At 39.3% G+C, this 17828-nt stretch overlaps 1 long non-coding RNA gene across 4 annotated transcripts in view; it reads left to right on the plus strand.

Annotated features, from left to right (window-relative positions):
* Positions 1-15602, plus strand: part of LOC138402785 (uncharacterized) — a 92916-nt gene extending 77314 nt beyond the window's left edge. For all 4 annotated transcript variants that reach the window (XR_011237120.1, XR_011237118.1, XR_011237119.1 and 1 more), the window contains exons 4-5: positions 10414-11565; positions 14615-15602. This is a non-coding gene — a long non-coding RNA (uncharacterized lncRNA). The remainder of the gene's footprint in view (positions 1-10413; positions 11566-14614) is intronic.
* Positions 15603-17828: the final 2226 nt, after the last annotated feature.

Below are 17828 nucleotides of genomic sequence, written 5' to 3' on the forward strand. Positions count from 1 at the left end.
TTATATGAAATTTTGTATACAGAGATAGAGCCCGGAAATTCACATTTGGCATTGGCTACTTTTTATCTTGGAAAATAAAAGAGTTCCCACGGGAATTTGAAAGGGCCATCCGTATAACCGATTTATTTATATGAAATTTTGTATACAGAGATAGATCCCGGAAATTCACATTTGGCATTGGCTACTTTTTATCTTGGAAAATAAAAGAGTTCCCACGGGAATTTGAAAGGGCCATCCGTATAACCGATTTATTTATATGAAATTTTGTATACAGAGATAGAGCCCGGAAATTCACATTTGGCATTGGCTACTTTTTATCTTGGAAAATAAAAGAGTTCCCACGGGAATTTGAAAGGGCCATCCGTATAACCGATTTATTTATATGAAATTTTGTATACAGAGATAGATCCCGGAAATTCACATTTGGCATTGGCTACTTTTTATCCTGGAAAATAAAAGAGTTCCCACGGGATTTTAATAAAACGCAAATCCACGCGGACGAAGTAGCGGGCATCATCTATATCATAAGTGGCACATGCTGTCCTGTCATGAAATAAATAAATTAATTTCAAACGCTACACTACTTTTTTCTGGCAGTCGTGCAATAAGGTTTTTCTGAGAGCGGTACATCTGCAGGTCGTTGACCCTGCATTGGCGCCACTCTGCAGTATCGAGCCAGAGATTACGAACCGAAAGGTTACAAGTTCGATGCCTGCCCGATGTTATATGTATACTTATTAGCTGACCCGGCTTCGCTCGAGTGAAATTGATCAAAATCGGTAATTTCCAAAAAACCCTGAAAAAGGTATTTCTTTATTTTTAGTCGTAAAGCTCAAATTTCAATTTTCACTGTGTATGGGAAGGCACTGGCCCCTACAGCACGGGTCTCCTAGTTTAGGGGCCAGTATTCCATTAAAGTTAGCTATTTGTAAGTAACCGATTTTTAATCAATAGAATATATTAATTCATTCATTCATATATATTAACTTGAAAAAACCGGCCAAGTGCGAGTCAGGCTCGCGCAATGAGGGTTCCGTACTACAGTCGTATTTTTTCGACATTTTGCACGATAATTCAAAAACTATGATACATAAAAATAAATAAAAATCTGTTTTAGAATGTACAGGTGAAGACCTTGCATATGATATAGTTAACTTACTTAGAAAATTGAAAATACAATTATTAGTTCATGACCACAATTTAATTTTTTTTGTGTGATCTAACGCTAAATTCACGGTTTTCAGATTTTTCCCCAAATGTCAGCTATAAGATCTACATACCTGATAAATTTCCATGATTCTAGTTCAACGGGAAGTACCCTGTAGGTTTCTTGACAGTCAGACAGACAGACATCAAAGTGATCCTACAAGGGTTCCGTTTTTCCTTTTGAGGTATGGAACCCCAAAAATGATGGACTTTCATACAATTCCATTCAAGGGGGTCACCCTTGGGAGTAGGATTTCTGAAAACCCTGAAACACGTATTTCTTCATTTTCTACCAAAAGTCTACGGAAACGGATACGTATAGTTTTATGGATATATGTAACTTGAAAAATTACGGATTTTCATACAAAAATGCCCTATTTATCTAAGCCTCTTATGGGTGGAATTTCCAAAAATACAAAGTTATTTAAAAAGAAAAAGCTGTTCTTAATGTTACCTTTACTAAATAAAGTTGCTAGGTTAACTCTTATTAAAATTTAGAGATTGTACCTATTCTAAGTTTGTTTTACTTCTGAATGTTATAACTTAACTATAACTTAGAACGCACTTAGGTATATTATAAAACAGCCTGGCGTCCATAGTAACAACTTAAAAGTAACACGCAAGTTAAAAGCAAAAGGAAATAAATGAAAAATAATAAACAAAAGCTTTGAGAGGAACTCTCGACATGATCTTACTGTGGTTTGTGTAACTTGTCACAATCGCAATTAAGTCAAAAGTCCAATAGCAATCTTATTGGATTTAGTTGGTAGCATGGGAAAATAAAGCAGAAAAGCTTTTCTCTAACGTCATGTGTCAGTTGGCCCCCAGCTGTCGCGCAGGGAGGCTGTGCCGCGCCGTGAGATGAAATCTCGCGTGTTCAGTCACGAAAGGAGAAACAAAACTGGGCCGTCGTAGCTTCTGTTTTTAGTTTACGTAATTAAATATCACCTCATCATTATCTTACAAATTCTACAATAATTGACTATCCAAAAGTGTACAACCTATTTTGACTAAATGATTATATTTTAGTTGGTGCTTTTAGTGAAATGAATCTGTGTGAATAGTTTTCTTCAATAATGTCAATGTGGGTTTGATGCCCTCCAGGAAAGGCTTATGTCCAGCTATGGACGAAAACTAATAATGGTGAAATGTAAGTTCTCTTTAAAAAATTTAAGTATTTATTCATTGTGGTCTTTATCATAGTTTACTAGCCCATGATTTCATCCGCATGGATTTAGGTTTTTACTTTTTAAAGGAATAAAAAGTAGACTGTATTCTCCAGGACTGCCCATATAACTATATCCATGCAACAAATCACGTCGTTCCGTTTCCCGTTGCAACGTAACTGAAGGACAAACCAAACACATTTTCGCATTTAATTATAGTGATAGTGAGTGGAAGAGATTTTCTTGATTCTCATACTACTCGTAGATACGCTATTTCATATCATATTTTAAGAAGAACTGTATTATTTAATACTAGATGATGCCCGCGACTTCGTTTGCGTGGATTTAGATTTTTAAAAATCCCGTGGGAACTCTTTGATTTTCCGGGATAAAAAGTAGCCTATGTCCTTCCCCGGGATGCAAGCTATCGCTATAACAAATTTTGACAAAATCTGTTGAACGGATTCAACAGCTCACGAAGCAGCCGAGCTTTCAGAAAGGCGAGCAGACAGACAGACGGACACACCTTCGTATTTATAATCTTAGTAAGGATTTTAAGAAGAACCAAACACTTTTGTATAGAGCGAGTGATGGAGAGGCTCCTGTTAAATAAGTTTGTACTTATAAGTAAGTAAGTGACAGCCAGACAGTTCAATAACTTCTGAGAATAATTGCAGTTAATACGATTAATTGATTAATAATATCTTAGAAATTTAAAAGGAAAATCTTTTCAAGTGCGTCATAAATAGTAACTCTTTGAAACAATGATTAATACAGATGTAACTGAAACAAAAAACGTTCTTGGCATAACTTTGGTCAAGTTCCCGTAGGACTGCGATAACATCCTGCTTTCAATTTTCCTGAAAACTATTTTTCTATATTGCAGCGTTTATTAAGAGGAGTAGGTATAGGTAGGTACTACCTAACTAGTCGGGTTTTTAACCGACTTCAAAAAATGTAGGAGGTTCTTAATTCGTCGGAATCTTTTTATTTTTTAATTTTTATGTATGTTCCCCGATTACTCGAAGACGCCTGGACCGATTTTGAAAATTCTTTTTTTGTTTGAAAGGGTATACTTCAAAGTTGGCCCCATTTAAATTTGGTGAAGATCTGATGAACATCTTCGAAGATAGATACTGGAACTCCTCAACGGATAAGAGTAAATTGCTCGCGATCAGTGTAATAGCTTAGTAAACAGTAGATTTTTAACCAGTCATAGCATATTTTAATACCATGGGGCCACTAAAAATTGTGAAATAAATTTTTTTTTACAAAAAAAATGAAACCCGACTTCGATACACAAACACAAAAAATTGAAAAATAATTTAATTTATTACCGAATATATTATGTATACAAGAGTTGATATAGTTCCATAATAATATTTTTTGGGGTCGGTGCCAATGAGGTGCCATTGTAGAGTCTCATCAAAATTCGAAGTCTAGACGATTCGCGCAGCTGAAGCTAATTGGCACCGGCACCAAAAAATATTATTATGGGACTATATCAACTCTTGTATACATAATTTATTCGGTAATAAATTAAATTATTTTTCAATTTTTAGTGTTTGTGGCCAATAAATTGGTAGTAACATTTTGCCCCCAGCCTAAACTATTATGTATTCAGTGCCGATGCGGTATGCCATTGAACAAAATATAACTAGTCAGAGTGATGGTAGTCTAGCATTCGTTTCAATTTAGGTATTGTGTGGGTTCACGACCTTGGGGCCTTGACCCGTTGTCCGCCACGCTCCGGCGTGCTGTCGTCAAGTGCGGCGTCGCGCGTCGCCCACTGAACGACACTCTGCGTCGGCTTCCACATCGCTGAGGGTCGTGACTCCTTCACTATCCATCCATACTAATGCATACTGATATTATAAAATATGCGAAAGTGTGTCTGTCTGTTTGCTAACTTTTCACGACATCCCAAGGACAGGCCTAGGCTATCTACTTTTTAACACGGAAAATTACTTGTGTTTCACGGAATAAATCGACTCGACTATTATCATAGAGAATATTTTTATTTTTTATATAATTTTCTACAAAATGCTTTCGATTCTTCAAGTGAGTCTACCTACCACATTGTATATGAGTTGGTTCACTATCGAGAGTAGATATTAGCAAGAAACTCAGCGGTTCCTCTTTTAAAAATTCAACTAACTCTTAATACAGGCGTAACCAGAACGCAAGCAATAACGAAGACCACCGATAGATAGTACTGATGATACATGGTACCATAAAAAAAAAACTAAAATAAATTATCGTATATTTTGGAAAATGTCCTACTTTTTTTAAAAAAAAATGTCCTATATTTTGGAAAATATATTTTATAGAAAATATCCTATATTTTATAAAAGCTCACGATATAATGCAAATAAAAACATCTGACTGACACTAGAGGTCAACGAACTTTGCGTAAGTAGGCCACTCTCAGACCTGAGATTTGCACACTATACATTGCGGGTTTGAAAAATACTTAAAACTACAAAATGCGACAAATGGTTATTGATATTGGATTGTGTTTAGGTATAGTAAACAATAACGCTAAGGTTTTGCTAGCATTCTCGTTACACCCTGTATAATGCCTACTGTTGTAGAGTATAAAACATGAAATTGATATTGTACTTTTTTTTTATCGAAGTCTGTGTTTTCTACATAGTAGGTAGGTATAGGTAGAATTTCAATTCTAAAACACCGTTCCACGGAAGAGCAGATGGCGCGAGCTTTTTTCTAAATGACTAAAAATTCGCTTGTTTGTCCCCAAAATTAGTTTCCCTTTATATTCCACCCTTCTACAACCCTAGCGTTTCCAACAATAGATCCAAAAAAATCAATATGGTAGCGAAAATCAATAAGATCGATCGCGCCGTGACCGAATTTAAACTTTTATGGCATTTGTTACAAAAATTGAAAAAAAACCGGCTAAGTGCGAGTCAGGCTCGCGAAACGAGGGTTCCGTACGAGGGGTCGTATTTTTTCGACATTTTGCACGGTAAATCAAAAACTATGATGCATAAAAATAAATAAAAATCTGTTGTAGAATGTACAGGTGAAGACTTTTCATATGATACCCCACTTGATATAGTTATCTTATTTACTTCGAACATTAAAGATACTAATTATTAGTTCATGACCACAATTTAATTTTTTTTGTGTGATGTAGCCACAAATTCACATTTTTCAGATTTTTCCCCGAATCTCTGCTATAAGACCTACCTACCTGCCAAATTTCATGATTCTATAGGTCAACGAGAAGTACCCTGTAGGTTTCTTGACAGACAGACAGACAACAAAGTGATCCTATAAGGGTTCCGTTTTTCCTTTTGAGGTACGGAACCCTAAAAATAATGATTAGTTACCCGGGGGTCGTGGGGTCGCTTCCAAGCTGTTGTAGTTCGGTTTATTTTATAAGTCATAGAAACATGTTTGGGTGCTAAGAAGTGGTGATAGCCTTTTGATTAAGACATAGGCCTTCTATTCTGGAGGTCGGAGGTTCGATTCCGATCATTTTTCGGAGTTTAAATATCACTTGCTTTAACTGTAAAGGAAAACATCGTCAGGAACCCGAAAGCGCTTGTAAAAAGTCTACTTGAATAAAAACATATTCTATTCTATTCTATTCTATAACCTGCTTGCCTGAGAGTTCTCCATAAATAATAATTAATGTTCTCAAAGATGACTGACGTATGCCAAGTCTATATAGAAAAATTAGCTATATCTACCTACGGGAAAAGAATATTTCTATATACACAATTTGAAAAAAGCACACCGAATTGGGAACCTTTCTCCTTTTTAGGAAGTCGGTTAGGAATTATTTTTGAAGTCCTGTCGGTTCAGATTTGACACATTATTAGTATATTTTCAGCCGACTTAGCAAATTATATTATTATAGGTGCCATCATCATCATGATCAACCCATCGCCGGCTCACTGCAGAGCACGGGTCTCCTCTCAGAGTAAGAAGGGTTAGGCCATAGTCTACCACGCTGGCCAAGTGCGGATTGGTAGACTTCACATACCTTTGAGAACATTATGGAGAACTCTCAGGCATGCAGGTTTCCTCACGATGTTTTCCTTCACCGTTAAAGCAAGTGATATTTAACATAACTCCGAAAAGTTAGAGGTGCGTGCCCGGGATCGAACCCCCGACCTCCGATTAGAAGGCGGACGTCCTAACCACTAGGCTATCAAAGCTTTATTAATTATTATAGATGTACTTACTAAATATAACTAAAATAATTATTGGGCTAAAATCGGAATATCACAAGGATATTTTCCGAATTTTCCACGAAGTCCTGACGGACTGGACTTCTGGATCATTAAGTGAAAATGAGATTTATCGAATAATCAGCTTGTTAACAATATGCGTAGGATGACTGGCGAGTGGCGAAACAAACAACTTGTTAATTAATAACATCTCAATTGTATTTGTAATTTACTTACTTATAATATATATTTTCTTTAGAGAATAGCTCGGGGCTACAAATTGTTTACTTCGTAATTTTATGAGATCACGTTTTCTTTGGTGTAAATTAAACCTCGTATGTGATAATAATCACATTACTGCATCATCATCATCATGATCAACGCGCTACCGACCCATTACTGACTGAGCACGGCTCTGCTCTCAGACTGAGAAGGATTTAGGCCATAATCTGCTACACTGGCCAACTACGAATTCGCAGATTTAACACACCTTTGGGAACATTATGGAGAACTCTCAGGCATGCAGGTTTCCTCACGATGTTTTCCTTCACCGTTAAAGCAAGTGATATTTTGTTTTTTAAACACAACTCCGAAAAGATAGAGTTTCAGTATCGAATCCCCGAACTCCCGAATAGCACGTCTTAACCACTGACTGGGCACCGTTTTGTACAGGACAGGATTGAGCTACCAGCTACCAGCTACCAGCTACCTGCAAGTAAATGCGTGGCAGGTTGAGATAGCAATCGGGGTATGAGGCAGGGGGACGCCCCGCACGCCCGCACGTCACCAGCGCTTGCCCGCACGGGCGTGCGGGGCGTCCCCCCCCCGATTGCCATCTTGACTCACTATAGTATCAAACAAATAATATGTAGCCTTTGTTTGAATTTTATTCATTCAGATACAAGTTAGCCTTTGACTGCAATCTCACCTGGTGGTAAGTGATGATACAGTCTAAGATGGAAGCAGGCTAACCTGGAAGGGGTATGGCGGTTTTTATTAAACAGCTTTGTATATTTGCAACTTTTGCACTTGTTGTGTATTTCAAGTGATTTAAAGGCCGTTTTCACCACCATTAGCATCATTCCGCTCAAAAGTTTATGTAGCACATTCACATGACGTATGATGGAACACGTTACACGTTAGGCCACCCGTGCGAAGCCGGGGCGAGGCAGCTAGTGAGAAGTAAACTTCTTTCCAAGAGAGAAGCGGCTTGTAAGAGCCCTCGCCCACGGCGACTTTTTGTAGCGATGCTGTCGCGCGTTTACTAAACGCACGCCAGCATCACTACTAACGCGTGTTAGTCGCATTTGCAACGCGCTACTGCATCGCGACTGTATCGATGCAAACGCGCGACTTTGTCGGATGACATCGGGGGAAGAACGGAGGGAGGGTGGCGCGTGAATAGAGAACCGAGCATCAGTGCAACATTTTTTCTCGTTTGCATCGACACAGAAGCGCGACAGTATCGCGTTTGCATCGCGACTGAATCTGAGACCGTGGGCGAGGGCACACAGCTAGCGACCGCTTCGCGACTGTATCGATGCGGACGCGCGACAGCATCGCTACTGTATCGCTACAAAAAGTCGCCGTGGGCGAGGGCTCTAAGAGCTGTGTCACGACTCATCAGACAGGCGTGTGGTCTAGAGAAGGAGATGTTGCGGTTTTTAAGGCGATTTTTTTTATCAAATTATATTATCAGTCGACTAACGTCGTCGACTAAACACGTGGTGGTGGTCGGTCTGGAAATTTTAAATTTTATATTTTAGATGTTTTCTCTATAACATACATGTGCTCTAGCCTCTAAGAAAATATTTTGGAAAATTATAACGGAATTCTTACAAACCTGAATCCAGAAGACTCGGTAACCAGCTAGTTTATTTACAAAATCGTCGACCATTTTTTAAAAGAGTACCTAAAAAATAGAGGCATTATGAAGGAGTTATTATGAAGAGTTTCTATAGCAAATATGTTATGAAGACGTTTCCAGAGAAAATACTAGGTGCATCCTTTTATCGCGATTCTCGAATGGCGGACTAAATCTATTTAAATCCGGTCCGGAATTAATTCCGAAGTGCGTGCGCTTCTATGTAGTTCTATAGTTCACAGATTTTGCGGAAAGAAATGTAAAGAAATTTACCGTGGGGCGTGCCAGCTCTCAGTTCTATTTTTTCGAGAACCCCCGTACTTTTATACGGTTCGGTCTGTTGATATCCTCGGCTATTCGGGGCACTTTTAAGTCCCTCATGTGCGTTATTCGGTGCGATTATATTGTAAGCGAACTATTTCGACGGCCAAAAAAGTACCCCGAGGACTGTCCGTCGTCTGTGCAGGCTGTTATCAAACGCTTCCGCGCTCGCCACCGCTAACTCCCGTGACACGCACCACGTTGCCTTCGCCTTGGATCCGGTTTGTGCGCCGACTTAAAAAATGTCTGCCGCCGGTCTACCGCCGACCGACGAGCGTCGGCCGACGGCTGGCTGCTACCGACGCAGAGCTGCCATATCCTAGAGGCTGGGATGTCCCGCCAACCTGACAACACTTTGTCATTAGAAAACCAGTTAAGTGTGAGCCGGACTTGCACACGAACGGTTCAGTACCATCGTTTAATTTTTGTTGTTATGTGACCTATTCACGTTTTTCGGATTTACTTGTGCTCCAAATCATCCAAATCAACCTGCCACATTTCAAGATTCTACTTCAACGAGAAGTATCGTATATGTTTTGATTCCCTTGAAGGATTTTGGCAGACAGACAGACAACTAAGTGATCCTATAAGAGTCCTTTTTCCTTTAAGGATACGGAACCTTATAAGTCGCTGGACTTGCTCTTACTTGTACTTGAATAACAACACCGTACCTATCGTCTGTTAGGTTTTCGTCGACGACAACGACGACGCTTTGGCGATGTCGAGCTGCTGTACCACAGGTTGTACCACAGGTTGTACCACAGGTTGTACCACAGGTTGTACCACAGGTTGTACCACAGGTTGTACCACAGGTTGTACCACAGGTTGTACCACAGGTTGTACCACAGGTTGTACCACAGGTTGTACCACAGGTTGTACCACAGGTTGTACACAGAGCCCGGAAAATCAAAGAGTTCCCACGGGATTTTTATAAATCTAAATCCACTTCTGTTGGCGTCACCAAAAGTCTATTCAAAACTACTTACTGTACTAGCTCGCATAAACTGACTGATTAGCGATGTTCGTATGTTGTACTTCCACGAACTGACTTGAGGTGCGACACTCCGTGTGAGTGTCGCCACACGCGCACGTGGCGTGACGTCACCACCACACCGCCGGATGTGGCGCAGACGTGCAGCGTGGCATTCTTGTCGTTGTCCACAACAACGTGCCACTGCCAGACGCCAGACGCCAGACGCCAGACACCAGACGCCCAACCTGGACTCTTCCTACGAACCTTGACGTCGCTACACCCGCTGGGACACGCGACTTTGTCACACTGAACTAGAGTGAGGAAGCTCTCGGTTTGATCGAGTCAAATCATCATCATCATGAACAAGCCATCGCCAGCTCACTACAGAGGCACGGGTCCTCTCAGACTGAGAAGGGTTTGGCCATAGTCTACCACGCTGGCCAAGTGCGGATTGGTAGACTTCACATACCTTTGAGAACATTATGGAGAACTCTCAGGCATGCAGGTTTCCTCACGAAGTTTTCCTTCACCGTTAAAGCAAGTGAAAAGTTAGAGATGCGTGCCCGGGATCGAACTATGATCCCCGAAGGAATGCCCCGGCCTTAGCCACTATACTATATTACCGCTATAAAGGAAATGCTTGTAGTCAATTAGTTTAAACATAACAATATCTTGTTTCAGATGAGCTGGATGTCGCCGCCTGGTGCTGCAGACTGCAGAGTGGGGGACGAACACACTGGCTCGCTTCGACCAGACTAACTGACTAACTGACGAACTGATGCTTCTCTAAGCATTCAATACAAAAGATATGCTTTGGGGAATAATATTGTAGGTTACAAGGCGATGACAACTAGAAATAGACTATTTTCTAAATGTATAAAAGGAAAAGGTGACTGACTGACTGACTGACTGATCTATCAACGCACAGCTCAAACTACTGAAAGGATCGGGCTGCAATTTGGCATGCAGATAGCTATTATGACGTAAGCATCCGCTACGAAAGGATTTTTGAAAATTCAACCCCTAAGGGGGTAAAATAGGGTTTGAAATTTGTGTAGTCCACGCGGAAGAAGTCGCGAGTTACAAATTTGTAGAATGTGAACTGTCAGTCATGCAGGGTTCCTCATCATGGTTTGCTTCACCGCTAAAGCAAGTGGTATTTGGTCTAAAACGCACATAACTCCGTTAGAGGTGCGTGTCCGGGATTGAACCGTGGACCCCGGGGCCCGGGTCCCGGGGCCCGGCCATACAGCAAAGGAGACAGACGTCTTTGCGCTTTGCCACAAACGTTCGTCATCGTCTTTGCATGTTATTAAACAACTAGCGACCCGCCCCGGCTTCGCACGAAATTATGTAGGTGAAAGAATTTCCAAAATCGATTCGGTTTCAGAGATGACAAACAAACAAACTAACAAACTTTACCTCTTTATATAATATTAGGATTAGTATGAGTAGATTAATCTGTAATATAATATATTATTAAATGCGAAAGTGTAGTGCGAAGTCTGCCTGTCTGTCTGTCTACTAGCTTTTCACGGCCCAACAGTTCAACCGATTTTGATAAAATTTGGTACAGAGTTAGCTTACATCCCGGGGAAGGACAAAGGATACCTTTTATCCCGGAAAATAAAGAGTTCCCACGGGATTTTTAAAAAACCTAGATCCACGCGGACGAAGTCGTGGGCATCAGCTAGTGTGTAATATTGCGAGTTGATACTTGGCAGATTGTAGGTACAGTCAGTTAGTCTGGACGAGGCCTCAGCGAGGAAGTCAGTTAGTCTGGACGAGGCCTCAGCGAGGAATCTGTGCTACTGAATGAAAATATATTAAAAGGTAATGTCACTTTATTATAAACAAGTTTGGTAGCGAGGGACATAAACAACCATTTAGCGGCGGTTTCTCTCCATACCGCTCTATACAAACGTAATTTGATTCTCATTTGAATCAAATTCGATGTAATTAATCGACTTCCAAAAAGGAGGTTCAAATCGGCCCGTTTTTTTTGTAGACACGTTCTAGAAACTATATTATAATATGCCTTAGTTCCATGGGTCTGAATATTCGTATCAAAATTATTGTGGCCGATGTAACTTTGAAAGTTGAAACTAATTGGTAAACTATGTACCTACCTAGTTGGTAATTTTAACGGAATCCTGGAAAGCTACAAACAGATATTAGTTCCTAGAACGTATAAATCTAGGTAGGTACAACACTTAATTGAATTTGATTGGGTAGTATTCAAATAAGAGCCAGGCTACGTTTGTTTGGTGCGCACTACGTATAAACTCCTCTCAACAAAATGTCTTACTTTCCGCCCACAGTAACTCGAAGCCGAAACCTAAAGTAGAGACAATTTTAAATCCAGCAAGTCGATCAGCTGTCTAGACGGCCTGCGACCCCCCGCGCCCCCACCCCCACGACCCCACGCGACCCCCGCGACCCCCCAGTCTAGACGGGCGGCAGACTACCCCACCTGTGTAGTGTTCAGCTCAGAAGCTGAGTCAATAGTCATAAGGGAGCGATTAGTAAAATATTTATGGTAGGTATCTCGGCTCCGTACCTGCGGGTAGGATTCTGCCGACATGATGGACAATCAACTTAGCAATCAGTACCCTCATTGTAAACTAGCTGATGCCCGCGACTTCGTCCGCGTGGAATTAGGTTTTTTAAAAGTTCCGTGGGAACTCTTTGATTTTCGGGATAAAAAGTAGCCTAAATAAAATAGTGTCTCCAGGTCTTTATCTATACCCATGCAGAAAATCACGTCAATATTGAAGGACAACCCACAACAAACCAACAAACAAACACACTTTCGCATCAGTACCCTTATTATAAAAGCGAAAGTGTGTTTGTTTGTCCTTCAATCACGTCGCAACGGAGCAACGGATCGACGTGATTTTCTGCATGGGTATAGGTAAAGACCTGGAGAGTGACATAGGCTACTTTTTATCCCGGAATATCTAAGAGCCTCCACGGGATTTTTGAAAACCACGCGTACGAAGTCGCGGGCATCAGCTAGTTTATAATATGGGTACTGACTACTGATGGTCAACACTGTACAGAGTTTTACAGAACACGATATTTGTTCGGGATTCTATACATTGAATTCAATGGCGATAATTCTGTAGATGTAGAGTTCAAATACAGTTAGTCAGTCAGTCAGTCACCAAAACAATTTTAATATCCCAAATTAACCGTACCGAATACCGTCTTGTTCGACTTACGCACAAAAAACGAGCTTGCCGTTTTTTGCCAAAAAGACGTAAAAAACAGCCATTGTACATGTAAGCAACAGCTGTTCACTTTCTCACGGCAGCTTTTTGTGCTTTTTGCAATTTTTCGCGTTGCCAACACCTGTTTTGATTTTAATATCGGGTGTGAACAGCGGCGCTACTAAAATGATAATTATCTACTGTTAAAATAAATAATTGCCTCAATAGCTCAACCGGTATAGGAGTGGACTGAAAACCGAAAGGTCGACGGTTCAAATCCTGCCCGTTGCACTATTGTCGTACCTACTCCTAGCACAAGCCTGACGCTTAATTGGAGAGGAAAGGGGAATATTAGTCATTTAATATGGCTAATATTCTTTATAAAAAAAAAAAAAATTATGACATGCAAGACCTGTTTGCCTTAATTAATTAATAAACAGCTTGATTTCGCTTCAAATTTTGCATACTTTATCTAAATAGTGATCAACCCGTCATCGGTCCACTACTGAGTACGGGTCTATGAGAATGGGAAAGGTTTAGGCTATTGTCCACCATGGCTGGAAAGGGCAGATTGGCAGACTCCATAGTTACGAATTTGAGAACTATATCATGGTATCTCAGTTGGTACTACAATCGTATTTTTTCGACATTTTGTACGATAAATCAAAAACTAAGGTAAGCCCTTTCATATGATACCCCACTTAGTATTTTACTTTGAAAGTTGAAATACTAACTATTATCAAAAAAAATTGACGTGGTCATGAACAAATAATTAGTATTTTCAACTTTCACAGTAAGATAACTAAGATACCAAGTGGGGTATCATAATATGAAAGGGCTTTAGGTGCCTATACATTCTAAAACTGATTTTTTTATTTATATTTGGCCGGTTTATTTGTTATTAATGCTACATTGCTAACAAATAAATAATTGTAAAAAGTGTGTAAATTGTCTTTTATTGCAGCAAATGTTATAGTCACATGTCTCTTTATTCGCAACAAAGGGATGCAAAGAATAGCTCGAATCCGTAAACCTATACTCGTAGCAACTAACAGTAACTATAGCGAATAGTCCATGGGGGGTTTTTTTTTTGTAAAATATAACGGATTTTTTAAGATTAGCCGGTTTCCTGGGTCGGAAGTCGGACATTAAATATAATCTCAAAATGGCCGGTACCATATAGACAACAATGCAATACTTGTCTTGATAATATATATTCTTAGTTTTATATAATTGAAATAATAACAATTTGCTCATATTATGGTTATTAAATGCACGCTATCAAAATATAAATAGGTAGATGTAGTATGCGACAGGTCGAGATGGTAAGACGTCGGTCTTGATGTTTGTTTGTTCGTCTGTTCGGTTCAAATTTTGAAATTGATTTTAAACTAACTTCCCGATGAGCTAGAGGCGGCAAATTTTAAACTAACTTCTCGATGAGCTAGAGGCGTCAAATTTTAAACTAACTTCTCGATGAGCTAGAGGCGTCAAATTTTAAATTAACTTCCCGATGAGTTAGAGGCGTCAAATTTTAAACTAACTTCCCGATGAGCTAGAGGCGTCAAATTTTAAACTAACTTCTCGATGAGCTAGAGGCGTCAAATTTTAAACATAGTTTGGAACTGAATGACAACGCAATATTAACTCGTTTTTTCTCCTATTTTCAGGTCGACAAAAATGCAGGACATCATCGGAGAAGTAATCCCTGTACCTACCTAAGGCAGTTAATGGAAAAGGGAAAGGTCACTTTCAGCCCAAAAATATTTTCCATTTCTAGATTCATCAATATTTTTTTCTCCATCCACGTTTTTATTTATTTCCAAAACAGTTTAGCTACAACATATCAAATTGGTTACTGTAGTTTAAAGGCCCAAGACACGGGTCTGCCCGCGAAATTCTAATTTAATTTGGTTTTTCACAATTTGTAAACTAATGCGACAAAGTAGACTTATTGCATTCAAATTGAGCCCCTAGCAATATCATCTTCACAGGCTTGTATAAAAATCTTTACTTGAAAGTGTCCAGTTTAAGAAATTAGTCAAAATAAAGACTAATTTGTGAGTAGCTCACGTCAAACTCATATGGGTTTGATGAAAAAAAAATTTGAGTTTCAGTTCTAAGTATGGGGAACCCCAAAATTTATTGTTTTTTTTTCTGTTTTTGTGTAAAAATCTTAATGCGGTTTACAGAATACATCTATTTACCAAGTTTCAACAGAATAGCTTTTATAGTTTCGGAGAAAAGTGGCTGTGACATACAGATGGAGAGACAGACAGACATGACGAATCTATAAGGGTTCCGTTTTTTGCCATTCGGCTACGGAACCCTAAAAAGGTTAAAATTAATTCTCAACAGGAAAAGGTGACTGACTGACTGACCGGCCGACCGACCGATCGACTGACTTGTTTTAATTCGGTATATTAAATTCACATTTTATCATCAAACTTTTTTGCGGCCCCCATTGGCTGGGCAGCTCGTATTGTAGGAAGTCACCCACTACTGATTTGTCGATATAAAGGCAAGGCAGTCGTGAACTCCCGTTCTTGCGCGGGTTATGCCGTGCTTGCCCTGCTGGTATTCAACTCTAATTTTCTATTTTCTAGTTTCATGGAAAGTTGGGAAACGCTTCTCGACTTATTAAATAAATTCAAAGTATTTGTGTTAGTTTTATTTCAATTACCTTCACCTCACGTAGAATCAGCAATTTATGTTTACTTTGTACTACTTTTTTTCGACCTTTTATTTATTGTTGTATTCTTTTGTTCCGACCCTAATTATTTATTTTTCCTCAGTAGCGAATCCAAGAATTGTCAAATTGTTTGGTTCGCTACAGCTCTCTAGCAAAGGCCTCCTCAACTGGAACCCGTAGATCCGAACTTGTGCGCTAAAGTCGACTGGAGACACTGCTGCGACTATTCCGTCGCCCGTCTGTTGCGAACACCAAAAAAACTGTTTAAAACCATGAAAAATGTTTTTATTCAAAAAATATATTCTAAATATTCGATACAGATTCACCTTGCAGTAATATTTTGGAATATTTTGGAAGTTGGCCGATACAATGCTACAGTCGCGCGACAGTCGCGTCGCACGTGGCTGTCTCACACAAGTTTGGTGATACGCGGGCGCAGTTTTGGCTGGAAATCATCGCCTCTTCAATTGGTTTATTCACTTTTCTTTTATTTTTGTTTTGAAATGCACATTTTAGTAGATATTTTTTTTCTTCAGAGGCCCTAGTGCACATAAGTTTTCAAGTTAACCATGGCGCTTTATCATGAAGTGTGGACGGCAAATGTCATCGTTTGACAGTTTCACCAACAGTATAATTTTGGCAACTTAACATAACGCACTACGTCACGTTTTTAAGTTTTAAATTTACACTAAGGCCTCAGATTTTTTGTTGTATTTTGTTATCACTATTTTTTTGTATGACTTATATTTAACTTACCTAGCTATTATTTTGATTTTTGGTAAATTGGAACTTTTTATGTTGCTTGTAAGATACTTGACTCTTCGTACCTACCTACTTCAAAATAGACTCTTGTGTAGAATCATAGAATAGGGAATTTTGTAAAATAGATAAATAGGCATAGGTACCTACTATAAACGTACATTTCTGATGTTTTGTATTTTTCGAAAACTATAATATAATTTATGAACAATCGTGAGATGAAACTTTTTATATTTCTATTTGTGGGCTTTGATTCTCTAAAAATAGCCCAAATTAATAATCAGTTTATACGTGATCGATAAGTTACTTAGAAATATTGTTTTTGTCAAAAAATACCATACAATTTTAACAATATAGCAACGTTGCCATTTGCCAAGTAACTTATGGACAGTTAGCAGATAGGAGTGATTACCTAATATCAACCTTACAGATATACAGGGTGTAACCAGAACGCTGGCAAAAACGAAGACAGATGAAAGTACTGATGATTACTGATATGGTACCACAAAAAAAAACGCGAAAAAATATATATAAAAAATCGTATATTTTGTAAAAGTTCACGATTATAATATTGCAAATAAAACATCTAACCGACGCTAGAGGTCAACGAATTTGGCCTAAGGAGGTCAATCGGAGTCATTGATCTGAGTTTTGCACTCTATACATTGCGGGTTTGAAAAATACTAAATCACTACAAAATGAGGCAAAGGTTATTGGTTTTGGTTATTTAGGTAGTATAACAATAACGCTAAGTTTTTGCTAGCGTTCTGGTTACATTCTGTATAAAGAGGTGTCTAAATTGCTGTCTTACGTAAGTCGATTTGTCGGATTTGAATGTTATTCGTAAGTTGTATCGAACAGGAGAACAGGAGAACAGGAGATAGGAAGTGAGTGAAGGGAAGTCAGCACAAGCCGCCGGCGGGGTGAGGTAGTAGGTTGTATAGTACTGCATTACACCGTCCAGGAGAGACTGTATAGCCTGCTAACTTTCCCGGCCGGCGGCACCGCTTCAGAGAACAGCACAGAAGACAACCAGGGAGGATCTGCACATTCGTAGAGAACGAACTTTGGACGCGCCCTATTTGTTCTTAATTGTAATGTTGTCTGTCCAGGGGCCTGATTCACTGACACTGCAATAGGTTTTTAACTGACTTCAAAAGAGAAGGTTTTCAATTTGACTGTATATTCTTAAAATTAATTTCACAGTCAGAAACCGGAACTGTCTAATTTGACATCACAATTTACGATTTCAATGGCAGAAGTCCACAGAGAATCAGTACCCTCGCCATAGAATCGTGCCGTGTCAGAGACGAGGCAGGGTTCGTAAATTGTATGGCTCTATAATTTGGAGTGATCACGGCTGAGCCACGTCCATGGCACGTCAGGATTGTGTGTTTATTGTAAGCTATATAAATTGTCTAAGGCCGGATTTA

The sequence above is a fragment of the Maniola hyperantus genome, chromosome 9 (genome assembly GCF_902806685.2).
Source record: "Maniola hyperantus chromosome 9, iAphHyp1.2, whole genome shotgun sequence".
NCBI classification, from domain to species: Eukaryota; Metazoa; Arthropoda; class Insecta; order Lepidoptera; family Nymphalidae; genus Maniola; species Maniola hyperantus.